Source organism: Tiliqua scincoides, chromosome 7 (assembly GCF_035046505.1).
Source record: "Tiliqua scincoides isolate rTilSci1 chromosome 7, rTilSci1.hap2, whole genome shotgun sequence".
Taxonomy (NCBI): Eukaryota; Metazoa; Chordata; class Lepidosauria; order Squamata; family Scincidae; genus Tiliqua; species Tiliqua scincoides.
In genome coordinates this window covers 3,261,522-3,274,163 of record NC_089827.1, presented here as the reverse complement: position 1 = coordinate 3,274,163, position 12,642 = coordinate 3,261,522, and positions in this window count along the sequence as shown.

The window sequence follows — 12,642 nt, the reverse complement described above, 5'->3', positions numbered from 1 at the left end:
GCGACCTGACACGGGACTCTTTGATTCTGCAGCAGCTCCAGAACTACCTTAGAACTGAGTAGCCCCATTGCAGGGCTCATTCCTTTAATCAGGGGAAGGGGACAAAAGTCCCCTTCTCCCGAGGAGGCAGTGGTGGCTGCCTGGGACGCGCTGGATTCCATGGTAGCCATTTTCGGCACCACTGCAGCTCCGCGCTCTGCGCAGTTCGGGATTAAGCTGTTATTCCCGAATAAACATTCATAGGATTGTGCTGTAACTGCAAATTTTCTCTTTGTTATGGCTTGCACATTTATTTATTTACCACATTTTTGTCATGCCTTTCTCCCCCTGAAGGAGTAAGCATTGGGAGCATTTCCAAAACTTCCCAAAGCACGCCAATTTAGCTTCTCCAGGTGTCTTTTGCCAACTGTGATGTTTTGCCTGGCAATGAACTAACTTGATATTGCCATTGCACTACTAGAGATTTTATGCAGCCACACAACGGACTCTTAACTGTATGAACTCACAGGCACTTTAATCCTGGTTGATTGGCACAATCCAGTTGTGCTGTCGCAACTGTGTTTCTAGCAAAGGGAGTTCTTTTTTAACGCCCTCCCTATGACCATTTCACCCTGCGGCTTGCACATAACTATATTTTCTATGTATTGCATGCTGTGTGAAAATAGCACACAGAAGTTTCCTACCAACAAAAATGACAGGGAAGGAACATCACGTGGATCAGAATGCAAAGCTCCCCAGAGTGACTAAACACCAGATTTACATTGCCTGGCTCAGGCCTTCTCAAAAGCAAATTTCACCCCAGACTTAACCCTAGCTCTTTGCAAACTATGACTTGCAAATCATGACCCACCCTCAGGGATCTGTGCTCCTTCCCCCCTTCTCTGCAATGATTCGCAGCTTCCCTTTTTCCCGTGTTAACCACTGTTTTGTATTAGACACTCCCCCACTATCTGTATGTTTGCTATATGAATATTCACTTATACATACTGTGACTACTAAGACCATATTGCTTTACCCATACCAAAATGTTTAGTTATACTGTCTGGGAAGCAGCTGTGTGAGATCCGTACTACTGATGGGTAGTGTGGTCCAATGCTCAATTTGTACTGGCTTTCAAGGAACATGCATTATACTCTCCCTTGTATCTGTTTCTGTGCTGTGTTTCTGCAAATTATTGTGAAACCAGAAGTGGGTCATGACAGCTAATTTTTAGCTTTTTTGCAGGCTTGAGTAGCCCTATGTAGGGGTCAGTGGGCTCCCCACACCATCCAGACGGCTGGCACTACCAGGAGTAAGTTTGAAAAAAAGCCCTCTTGCCCCTGGCAGCGGCATGATCATGGTGATCATATTGCTGCCTTTGTCCCTCCCCAGCAAACACTTACCCCAGTTCCCAAACTCCGGGAGAGTTTGAGAACCAATGGGTGGTTAAAGACAGTCACACCTTCATGATGTTGTTGTTGTTGGCAACCTTCAGTCTCAAACGACTCTGGTATCGCGCTCTGAATGGTGGTTCTGGAACAGCATCTAGTGTGGCTGAAAAGGCTGATTCGGGAGTCAGGCCTGGTTAGTACTTGGATGGGAGACCACCTGGGAATACCGGGTGCTGCAGGCTTAAACCATAGTCTTTCGAGACTGAAGGTTGCCAACCAATCCCTTCCACACTGGGAGCAAGTGCATTCTGTCCCTGGTGTGTCTCCCTGGCTATGGGCCTTCCTTCTTTGCCTCTTTGCCTCAGTCTGTTGGCCAAGTGTCTCTTCAAACTGGAAGAGGCCATGCTGCACAGCCTGCCTCCAAGCAGGCCACTCAGAGGCCAGGGTTTTCCACCTGTTGAGGTCCACTCCTAAGGCCTTCAGATCCCTCTTGCAGATATCCTTGTATCGCAGCTGTGGTCTACCTGTAGGGTGCTTTCCCTGCATGAGTTCTCCATAGAGGAGATCCTTTGGGATCCGGCCAAGTGCTGGATTTCTGGCTTCTCACTTAAAAGAAATTAAAGGTAGCAAATCAAAGGAGCTTCCTTCATTTCTAGATAGGGATAGTCATGTATTCCAAGACATAGAGGTGGAAAGAATTACTGGCGTGTTATCTGAGGTTAATACCAGATACCAGTGGAGCTTTGCCTTTCATCTAGCTGCACAGCACAGAGAAAGGACGTTTGCAGCTGCTGCTCATTGAAAGACGGCACCCTGCTTTTAGCCCTGGGGTGGAAGCCACTGAGAGAGCTCCTGAAGATGAAACAAGTCAGACAAATGGAAAAAAGAGCCCCAGAAGAAAGAGAAGTTATACACGATGCCTTTTAACTCTATCTAAATTCAGCATTTGCATTTCTCTGGACTGGAAAGCTCTTATTTCAGCAAACACCTGTTGCAGTGGGTCCTGGCTGTTATTGTTCACTGCTATTAAGATCTTACTGCCTTGTTTCTTTGCACAGAAAAGGATTTTTTTAAGTATACATATATGAAAGTTTTAAGCTCTGTTTGCCACTCTGCATGCTGAAGAGGAAGAGGGAACTCAAGACTGGGTTTCCTATGCCAATGCTTCAGAATAGAACGACTGGACATCCCCAAGAAATGGTGAGGTGCATTGGAGGGGGCTTGTTTTGGCCCATATGCTTGCACTGATTTTCATAGTGCAAGAGTTGATCGATCCTAACGCTCATCACCTGATTCTTAATAGCAGCCAAGTTTGCATTAACTCCTACTTGGAAGCAAATTCATGGAGCGCTGAAATGAAAGCTATGTTTATTGTTTTCTTTTTTCTTTTTTTTTTAAAGGGCGGTTGCTTTTTAAACATTTTATAAATGCCACAAAGTCAACGTGCCATGCCACCTGAACATGTGAAAATAATTTCCACTTGATCAATTGTGTAGCATAAAGTATTCTGTTTTTCCAAAACCAAAGTTCATGAAATTTTGTTGTCCAAAACTATAATTTTTTTTGTTTTAAAGTAGTTCTTTTGCTATATTTTCTTGTGCAGGCCCATATCGTTTTTGTTGGTTGCTTATGCTGTATTTTATGAAGACCACTAAAGTACAGACTTCCCCCGTATCCACATATTCAGTATCTGCGGATTCACTGATTCACGGTTCTCCTTGCCCTTCACCTTCCATTTTCTTCATTACCAAGCAAGCATGTTTCTTGCTTTTACAGTACAGACACTAGCAAAAAGAATGCAACAAGCAGGCAGTCAGCCTGCATGCTAGCGGGAGAAACATTAACAGGGAGCAGGATTCTTCCCACTAATGTTCTGTGTCCCTCTATCATGCAGGCTGCCTGTCTGCCTGTCAGTTCTAGCATTAATAAAAGCAAGAAACAAGCCAACCTGCTAATGAAGAAAATGGAAGATAATGGGCACTGTGAGGGAGTGAGATACTTCTCTGTATATATAGACTTCCCTCATATCCAGTTTCTACTATCTGCAGCGGGGTGGGAATAAAGAATAAATTACAGGAGCAGTGGTGTATTAAGAGACACCATCAAAGCCAAAAACATCAGGAAAGTGTTGCTTGTGAAGAAATCACAACTCTTTGTTCTTTCAAGAAAACCAGAACGTTCAGGTCTCTATATGGTGATTGAGAGTGCTCCTATCAAAAATCCAAATTAAAATGGACTTTATCCCCCCATTTTCTCCTCTTTCCCTCTTGCCACACAGCAACTGTTTTTATGCTTCTAACAGAGTCGAAATTAACTTGGCTCAGGCTGTGATTATCTCGCACGAGCATTAACGCTGTTGAATAGTGGAGCGGGAGGGAGGCTTTTTCATCTGGCGTTGTGAAAGTGGCATTCCCAGGGCTACAGTATTCTCATGTTAGAAAACCCAAATCTCCTTTAATTGGCTGGTTTTGAGTGAGAGCAAAGCCTCTGGTGTAAAGTCTGGGCACACATATTAGCTCCTCTTGTTCCATGTGATCAATAAAAGAAGTGGGTTTTGTTAAACAAAGGAGCGAACGCTATCTCAGCAAGGGAGGGGAGCCTTGCATACTAGAAGTGCCAGTTGGCAGTGGAAATGCAACTCCATGGGGCTCCTTGTGGGTGAAGGTTGCAGTGGGAGGGCAACAGGTACACTCAGTACGCTTATCTAGGCAAGCAGGTGAAAAGACTCTAAGATTTTGGATTTTTCTAACAATGCACCTGAAATGGCCACAAAACACAATTTGTTCTATTGTGTTATTCCCCCACCAATGAAAAAGTTCTGTTGTTTCAACTCAAATGTAAATATGCAATCTCCCCCCCGAAAAAAATCAGGATAAACAAAAGGCTTGTCAGCCCAACCTTTGCAGAGACTACCATGATGAGCTGCATACTGAAGAGGTACAAATATTCAACCCAAGGGGCTTGTGTAATACTTTTAATAACGTCCCTGGCAGAACCTGACGTCTGGAGTCTGTTATTACAATTGCAACAGGCATCTAAATTTGTCTTCGGCAAGATGTGAATTGAGTATTAAAATCATATTTTTTAAAATCAGGGACTGTATGTAGAGCACTGGGGATGTTCTGATGTTCTGAAGGTTCCCAAAAATCTACAGCAGAACTGCTACCCTCTGCTCTGTAGGAAAGCAAAACCACCATGAAATCTGTGCTGTGGAATAGACTGCAATGTGAGCATCCCTCCTGCCAGGATGGGGTAGTGGTTCAAGAGTTAGACTTGGACCTGGAAGATCTAGGTTCAAATCCCTGCTCAGCAATGAAGGTTCCTGGGTGACCTCGGGCCTGTCACTCTCTCTCAGCCTCACCTACCTCACAGGGTTGTCGCAAGGACAAAAAGAAGGAAGGAACCCTGTACACCACCCTGAGCTCCTTGGAGGAAGAAGCTCCACATAAAAATGTGAAAAATAATTAAGTAGCTCATTAATAGCATTGCATTCAAAAAAACAAAAGACCCAATTTTTGTTCAGATTACAAATGTCTCCCTGCCTGGTCACGCACAAACTTGGCATAATCAGTATATGTTTCATGCAGAGGCTGTCTCTGGTGCAAACGCCAAAACAGAAATACTTTACACTGAGGGGGAAAACACATGATACGTGTGCTTCATGCCCCAGCACTCTGGGTTGGAGAATGCAACAAGCAGATTCCTAGGCATACGCAGAGCGCTGTCAATTAAGGGGAAAGGGGGGGGTTTACTCAGGAGGGGGATACTTACATGTGGCAAAAAGTCTGGTTCTTACCCATTCATTCAGCTACAGATCACCTTTATGACCACGTGTCCTGCCACTTGCATGATTCCAGCTGGATATCAGGAAGAAATTTTTGACAGTCAGGGCAGATTGGCAGTGGAACAGACTGCCAAAGATGGTGAATTCTTCACTGGAGATCTTCAAGCAGAGGCTCGCTAGGCACCTGCTGGAGATGCGCTAGGAGGATTTCCTGCTACAGGCAGGGGGCTGGACTAGATGGTCTTGTGGGTCCCTTCCAACTCCATGATTTGGTAGGCCCTTTGGTAATAAACAATTTTGTTGCATGCTATTATCATGAGGAGGCTACAGACGAGAGAGAGAGAGAGAGAGAGAGAGAGAGAGATGGGGGGGCAGCAAGATACAGCTTGATCCCTCAAAGGCAGTGGTTCAGAAAGTGTTGGGGCCCGTGACGCCACTGGGACAGCATGCTCCACTTCAAACAGCAATAAGGAGGTAAGGGCAGGTGGGATTTTCCCAGCACAGTTCTACGCACAGAAGCCTTTCCCGCCATGCAGAGCCTCCAACCACTGTTGGTAGCAATGGATGCCCCAGCAAGTGCCTCCGATGCCCCAGGGCGTTGCGATGCACAGTGTGGAAACTGCTGTTCGAAGGGGACACAGCAAAACACTAATGGGAAATAAGGGAGGGATCCACTACATTGCAATGCACACTCAGCTGCCAAATCTTGCAATTCTTAGGCTGAACAGAGTTAGGAGAAACTCACAGCTTTACAAGAATTCCCATAATTGAGAATCAGGAGCCTCAAAAAGTTTGAGCTGGTGCCCTTCAGTTTGCTAGCATGTGGACTCCTACCAAAGTCAATGTGTTTGTCACGGTCAGTGGCACTTCTAGAGGGGGTACAAAGCACTAGGTTTTGCAGGGAGCTTCACTGCAGCGTGCAAGTGGCCCCTCCCCTCCCCAGCCAGGCATTCCACCTGCCCAGAATGGATCCAAAGGGTTGCTTGCACACTGCAGTGAGGCTCCCTGCAAAACTTAGTGCTTTGCACCCCCTCTATCTACACCACTGGTCATGGTTTTGCACTAGTAAGATTTGAACATTCAATGCTTAGCAATGCCTCCCCAAAAGTCGCCATCTCATTCAGTTCTTTGTTCAGGTAATAGCTGGGCTGTTTTCCATCACTTCTATATGCCAACACTCATTCTTAACTCTTGGTTTGCAGGCCCCTTCAACAGGGCAACAGATCTTGCCTCTTTTCCAAAGTGTAGGGTGTTATGGTTGCTAGATGAGCAAACTGGTCTGAGAGGAGAATGGGAATTAGATCCACGGTCATCAATGTCATAAAAAACATGGATGCCTTCCTCCAACAATAGCTCAGTACTACATGGCACTGCAGTTCGTACAGGGAAAGTTCATTTGGAGAGATGTCTCCCAGGCAAAAGGTTGTAGATTCTCCAAGCACAACCTACTACCCTCCCTTCCATCTCAGAGTGATGACAGTACCAATTTTGCATTTTTCTGAATCTCAGAGTGGTTCAAAAGCAGATGGGCATGCAGATTCTCAGTGATGATAGAAGAGTGATTCCCAAACTCCTACAGGGGAGTTGAGAACTTTGTAAGTCTTTGCAGGGGACAGGGGAACAGGGATGGCACCATGAAGAAGGATCTTTTTAACATGCCTGGGTGCAGCACTTGCCCTTTGACAGGTGCAAGGGGCTCACAGTTTGGGAACTGCTATCATAGAAGATTTATAAATGATTACATGTTGTGTAGGTCATGATGCAGCATGTACTCACTTTACATCTGCTATGTTCAGTAATCATATTTTATATGTTTTAAGTAGGGACATCATAGCTTGAAGTTCTAGTTTAGAACCTCTGCCAACTGGACAAAGAGACACCTTTTAAAGTGGTATCCTATTATATTTAGCACATATTTAGTGCTGGTGTCTCTTCTGTATTTTTTTTTTTTTTAAGAATGTGAGCTCTTTGGGGACAGGGAACCATTGACTGATTTCTATGTAAACCGCTTTGTGATCTACTCTGTTTAAGAGCAGTATATACATATTCTTAATAACTATTATGTGCATTTTAAAGGACAGATGTTTCTTTCCATGTAAATGCAGAGGTTTCCTTATTTGACTTGTTATTGCTTTTTTTTTTACGGTAAGTAAAAAATTACACTTTAATCTTATTTGGAAAAAAAACAGTTGCTTTGGTGTTAAGATAAATGCAGTGTGCAAATTAACAGTTTGTTCCAAGCACTGTCAGCTCTAAAGATTAGATCCCACCCTGTATTTATCAGTGTGCTTCTGAGTTTGCAGCTATCAAACTAGGTACACTACAATGACAACTTGCAGGGCCTCCTCTAAGGTTCTTCCTACCACAGTTACACTCCAACGCAGTCATTATAGCAACCCGTACAAACTGTGCGTTTTGGTTGTTACAGTACATATACATAAAAATGCACGAAATAAGAATCTGAAACAGTGGGAAGATAAAGAGCTTTCAAGCCTGTTGGGGATCGTACATCTTGCTACTCCATTAGATTTTCTAGGAATGTAAGAAACCCCAACAGAAATAACAGTGGGGGGAGGGGGTGCCTGACAAGGCATTAATGAGCCAGACTCCAGCAGGAGGAACACAAAGAAAGGCATCTGACTTGTTAGAGCTCACCAAAGTGGACCCTCTTTTACAAATGGTTTTGGGGTACTGGACCCCCCACTCCTAATAAAAGGAGTTGGGAAAAACCATCATCATGCACACACACAAGCACCTCGATAGCTGTTTGGAAGCAGGAAGCTTCTGGGATCCTGAAGAGATGCCTTACTAGGCTGCAATTCTATAACACAGAGGTGCTCAAAAAATGTTGCATTACTACAACATTCCCCATCACCCTGGCTCAAGTAGACTGGCCAATGTAAACTAGTTTTCCTTGCCCACCTGCCTTGCATGAAGGGGTGGTGAATGCTCTCAGAGTGGTCCAGATGGTCTGGGAAGGAAAGAGGGCATGGACAGGCAGACAGAGCTGCAATAGCCACCACTGGATGGGAACTTTAATCACATAATATTTTATTTTTAGTTTTAGTTTTTCAGGGTTCTCTCCCTTTTCTAAACTACTTGCAACCCTCCTGGGGTCACAAGGGGACCCAACTAGAGAAGGTCATGTGAAGGAGAAGTGTCATGAATATGTACAGTTTAGGTCTAGTAACATGTAAAGCCTGAACCAAGCTAAAACAGTAACACAGAAGTGGCTTGCAGTTCCTAGCTGCTAGGAATTTACAACTCAATGGAAGGTGATAATGTAGCACCTAGGCAGCCAGAAAGATGCCCATCAAGGATGGAATGCAGCTGTAGATCTCCAGGAGGGAGGGAAAAGCTGAGAGGGCTAGCTTCCAGCCCCACTTCCAGAGGACAGGGTCTTTGTTCCTTGTCTCTTGGTGAGATAGGTGGTGGGTGCACATCCTGCCCCAGGCCAGGACCATGTGACCTCATAGGTAACTGAGGATCTACAAAAGAAGCTGACCCAGGTGAGGGTTAGGAAATAATAGAGATAGCCAGTTAGCTTTGTCGTTTTATGCTGAAATGTTTCCTAGAAGTTTTTATGCCTCTAGCATTTGCTGCCTTTTGTAACTTTTTGTAACCCTATGTACTTAATAAAGTAAAAACCCTTCTACCATGTTGGTTCATTGTCTGTTGGGGACAAAGGTTCAGAATCCTGCCTAGCCGTTCAGCAAGCTACCAAAAATCCTCATTGGGGACTAGTAACTTGAGGACTGAGACTTTAAGTAAAGAAAGTGCTCAGTGCCTACAAGGGATATAGTTAAGCCTAGAGGGTCTCAGTATCCCTGGACTGAGACACTGGCTCTTACAGGGTGGTGGCAGTACTACCGAACAGGGATCTTTGAGGGCTCTAGGGTTCAGAACCAACAACTCTGAGCACCCCAAAACACTGGGAGTGTGACGAAGTATATGACAAGAGGGAAGTGGGCATTTAAAGCAGGCCCTGATTTTTTCCCCCCCTTTTGGGAATTGTGGGCATGTTTTGTTTTTTTGCCAAAAACTGGAAGTGCCTATCTAAGGACTCCAGAAGGACTTCTGAGGCTGTGGCAGCGACAGGGGGTTAAAACTTTATGGGGCCTGGCTACCAGATGCTCTATATATGCCACTGGCTGGTAGGCCAACATACCCTGCCTGTGATGATAGCAGCATCTAGCTTAGTGAATCACTGATTGCATGCTTGAACCAATTAGTTGTAGGCCCAATTCACAGGAAGGTTCTCTGGTTCAAGACCCACTGAAGCCCACAGACATGTTTCCTGCCAATTGGCCTTTCATTTCAATGGCGTGCACTGCAGAGAACTTCCCTAACAGATTGTTTCCTATGTAATTAAGGCTCCAGGGTGTAAATTAGTTACTTTCCTTCCAAGGGTCGCCATCACAAATTGTTCAGGGTTACCATATGGGGCTCTTCCTTCGGCATTTATAGTTGGGCAGTAACGGTTATTCACACAGAAGGCAAGTTTCATTGACAAATTTATCCTCCTAATGAGCAACCAGCATGAATTAACGAAGCAAAATGCTCGATGGAGGGAAACAGATCTTTGCTAGGAAATTAGCCGAGCAGAAGTGGGATTGCGCATGTATCAGGTTTTAAAATGGCATGCCCCTAATTACGAAGATTAACAAAAATGTTAAGATGACAAAAAGTTCTGTGTGCTACTGCACAGATGAAACGCTAGCATTACCAAGTGCCCCAAATCTAGCTAGTATCAAAATACTATGATCTACTTGCTCTAGTCTAGTTGGATGTTCAATTGATCCCAAGGAGAGGGCTCTCTCTCTACAGTTTCAACTAGCATGTTACCCAAACATATAAATATTCCAGCTAGGATTGGCCCAAGACCCCCTGACGCCTGAGGCAGCAGACCAAATGCTGCCCCCTTCCCCAGTGATTTTCCAGCCTCTGCCCCTCTCACTCATAAATGTTCTAACTCAGTACTCTGCTCCCCTCCTTCTGTCCCCCAATTCCTTTTCCAATCCAGGGTAGAACAAGAAGGAGAGCCAGTGACCAGAAATAGAAGTAGGCGTACAGAAATAGGTGCCCTCCCCCAAATCTGCTGCCTGCTTCAGCTGGCCCCAGGGATGGGCCAGCCCTGACTCCAGAATTTTTCTTTTTCCACTATTATTATTATTTATTAATTAACAGTATTTATATACCGCTTTTCAGCTAAAAGTTCACAAAGCGGTTTACAGAGAAAAATCAAACAACTAATGGCTCCCTGTCCCAAAAGGGCTCACAATCTAAAAAGATGCAAAAGGAACACCAGCAGACAGCCACTAGAACAGACACCGCTGGGGTGAGGTGGGCCAGTTACTCTCCCCCTGCTAAAAAGAGGAGCACCCACTTGAAAAAGTGCCTCTTGCCCAATTAGCAGGGGTACACTAGATTTAAGTACCTGCCTTATCCACAGGCCTGGTCTCCATGGATTTAATCCGTGGCATCCATGGATACTAGGTGACCTTTTAAAAAACATTTAAAAATGTAAAAATCAGTACGAAAATGGACTTCCCTAGCTTCAGGCTACAAAAATCACACCACTTGCAGGGCTACAGGGCAATCTTCTGCACGGCCAGAAGTCACTTTTGGGTTATGCAACCTCAGACCTTGACCCTGGTTTACCCCAGAATGACTTTAGCATTAAAATGGCTTCCATAAGCATGAAATCCTTCTGCCTCTCACACCTCACTACAGATATCTTAGGCCACCAATCTTGGCATGCCACTCTCGTACATTGAGCCATGCACAAAATAATGAAAAGGCAGTTCAAAGTTTCATAATAAAGTAGGCTTCCATGGCACAAGGGCATGATTTATATACACTTACTTGGAAGCCATTTGCCTGAGGTGACAATTAAGAATTGCCTTGATTTATGCTTCCTAGTAATGTAATTGATTTCACAAAAATTACATGCGGAGCTTAGAAAGCGCTAGTTGATCCCAGTTGTTCAAAAGCATACATCAAAGAGAGCCAACATTTGCCCATCTAGAACCACTACAGGAAAAGTTAAACTTGCAAGTCACCTCAAATGCAAATAATTTTTAAAAAGTTACTATTCTCACATTACACTGCCAGTATCAATCGTATAAAATATACTTGCAGAAACATGTATTAATACAGGTCAGACACTTCTTAGGTACTGATGCCATCTGAAACCAAGGGGATGGCAGCAAGGAGCAGGGCCTTCTTGCTTGTGGCATCACACCACCGGAACCAGCTACCAGAAGACCCAAGGATGGTTTCTGGCAAGGTTTGAAGACCAACTTGTTGTCCTTGGCCTTTCAGGAGGGAGGTATTTCCTAGTGATCTCTTCCCCTTACCCTGAGTAGATATCCAGCCTCCTCTTGACTGGTGCTGGACACAGCGTAGGCCATACGGCCCCACAATCCCCCCAGCACAGGTTAGGATTGGGCTGCCCATGTTTACTATACACCTAAACTTACTTTTATTAGGATAAAATAGCTATGCCAAAGTATCTGTACCAAGGAAAAGTGACTTCTCCTAAATATATACAAGTGCAGCACACTTGCACATATCTATGACTTTAATTTTTGCTAGTATGTGAAGGAGTAGAGGCACATGTAATGCAATAAAGCCCCCTCCCACTGATATCTATTCTCACAACTCCCCCTGTCTTCTCCCACTTTTAAAACTGCACTATAAATCTAAAGAGTCATAAAACTGGCAGGATCAGAGGGTTTGTTTGCTAAATTTTATAAACAGCATAACCCGCATTTAGCATCTTGGATAGTAAGATTATGTTGCAAGACAAGGCTCTTTTCCTTCCTCTTGGGATCAGGCAAACACAGTACTCATATTGAAATAAACTTTCTACAGATGTCAGGTTTTACAGACCCATTTCTCTGCTTAATGTAATTATAAAATTATGGCTGCAATCTTGAGAAAAGAGGCTGAATAGGATAATAGCAAGGTACATAGAAGACTAAAGAGGATTAATAAAAAAGTAGGGCATCAGTCAACAATATCAGAAGGGCTATCAACATAAGCAATGACAATAACGGAAAAATATCTATTTTTCTCATATGTGCCAAAGCTTTTGAAAAAACAAAAAATGTAGAACTGTCGTAATTACAACACGAATTAACAACTTTTGAAATAGAAGGCAGTTCAAATCTTGGATAGAACACTAACACACACCCCCACCCAACCCTTTGGCCAGATGAATCTTTAATTCATCATTGAATGATATATTTAAAATAGCAGAGGAACAAGCCAAGGCTAACCCTTGATGCTTTTACTATTGGCCTTATCACTGGATCGCTTAGCAGGTCAAAAAGACAGCAAAGATCTCACTGGATGCAATGATGTTCTGCTACCTTCAGAACTACTCCTGAACTCTTCTCTGGTCACCTTTCTCTTTGTTAGAACAATATAATGTCATTTCAGAACATGAAGTCCACAAAGACAAATCTGAGACCATATTTTGAG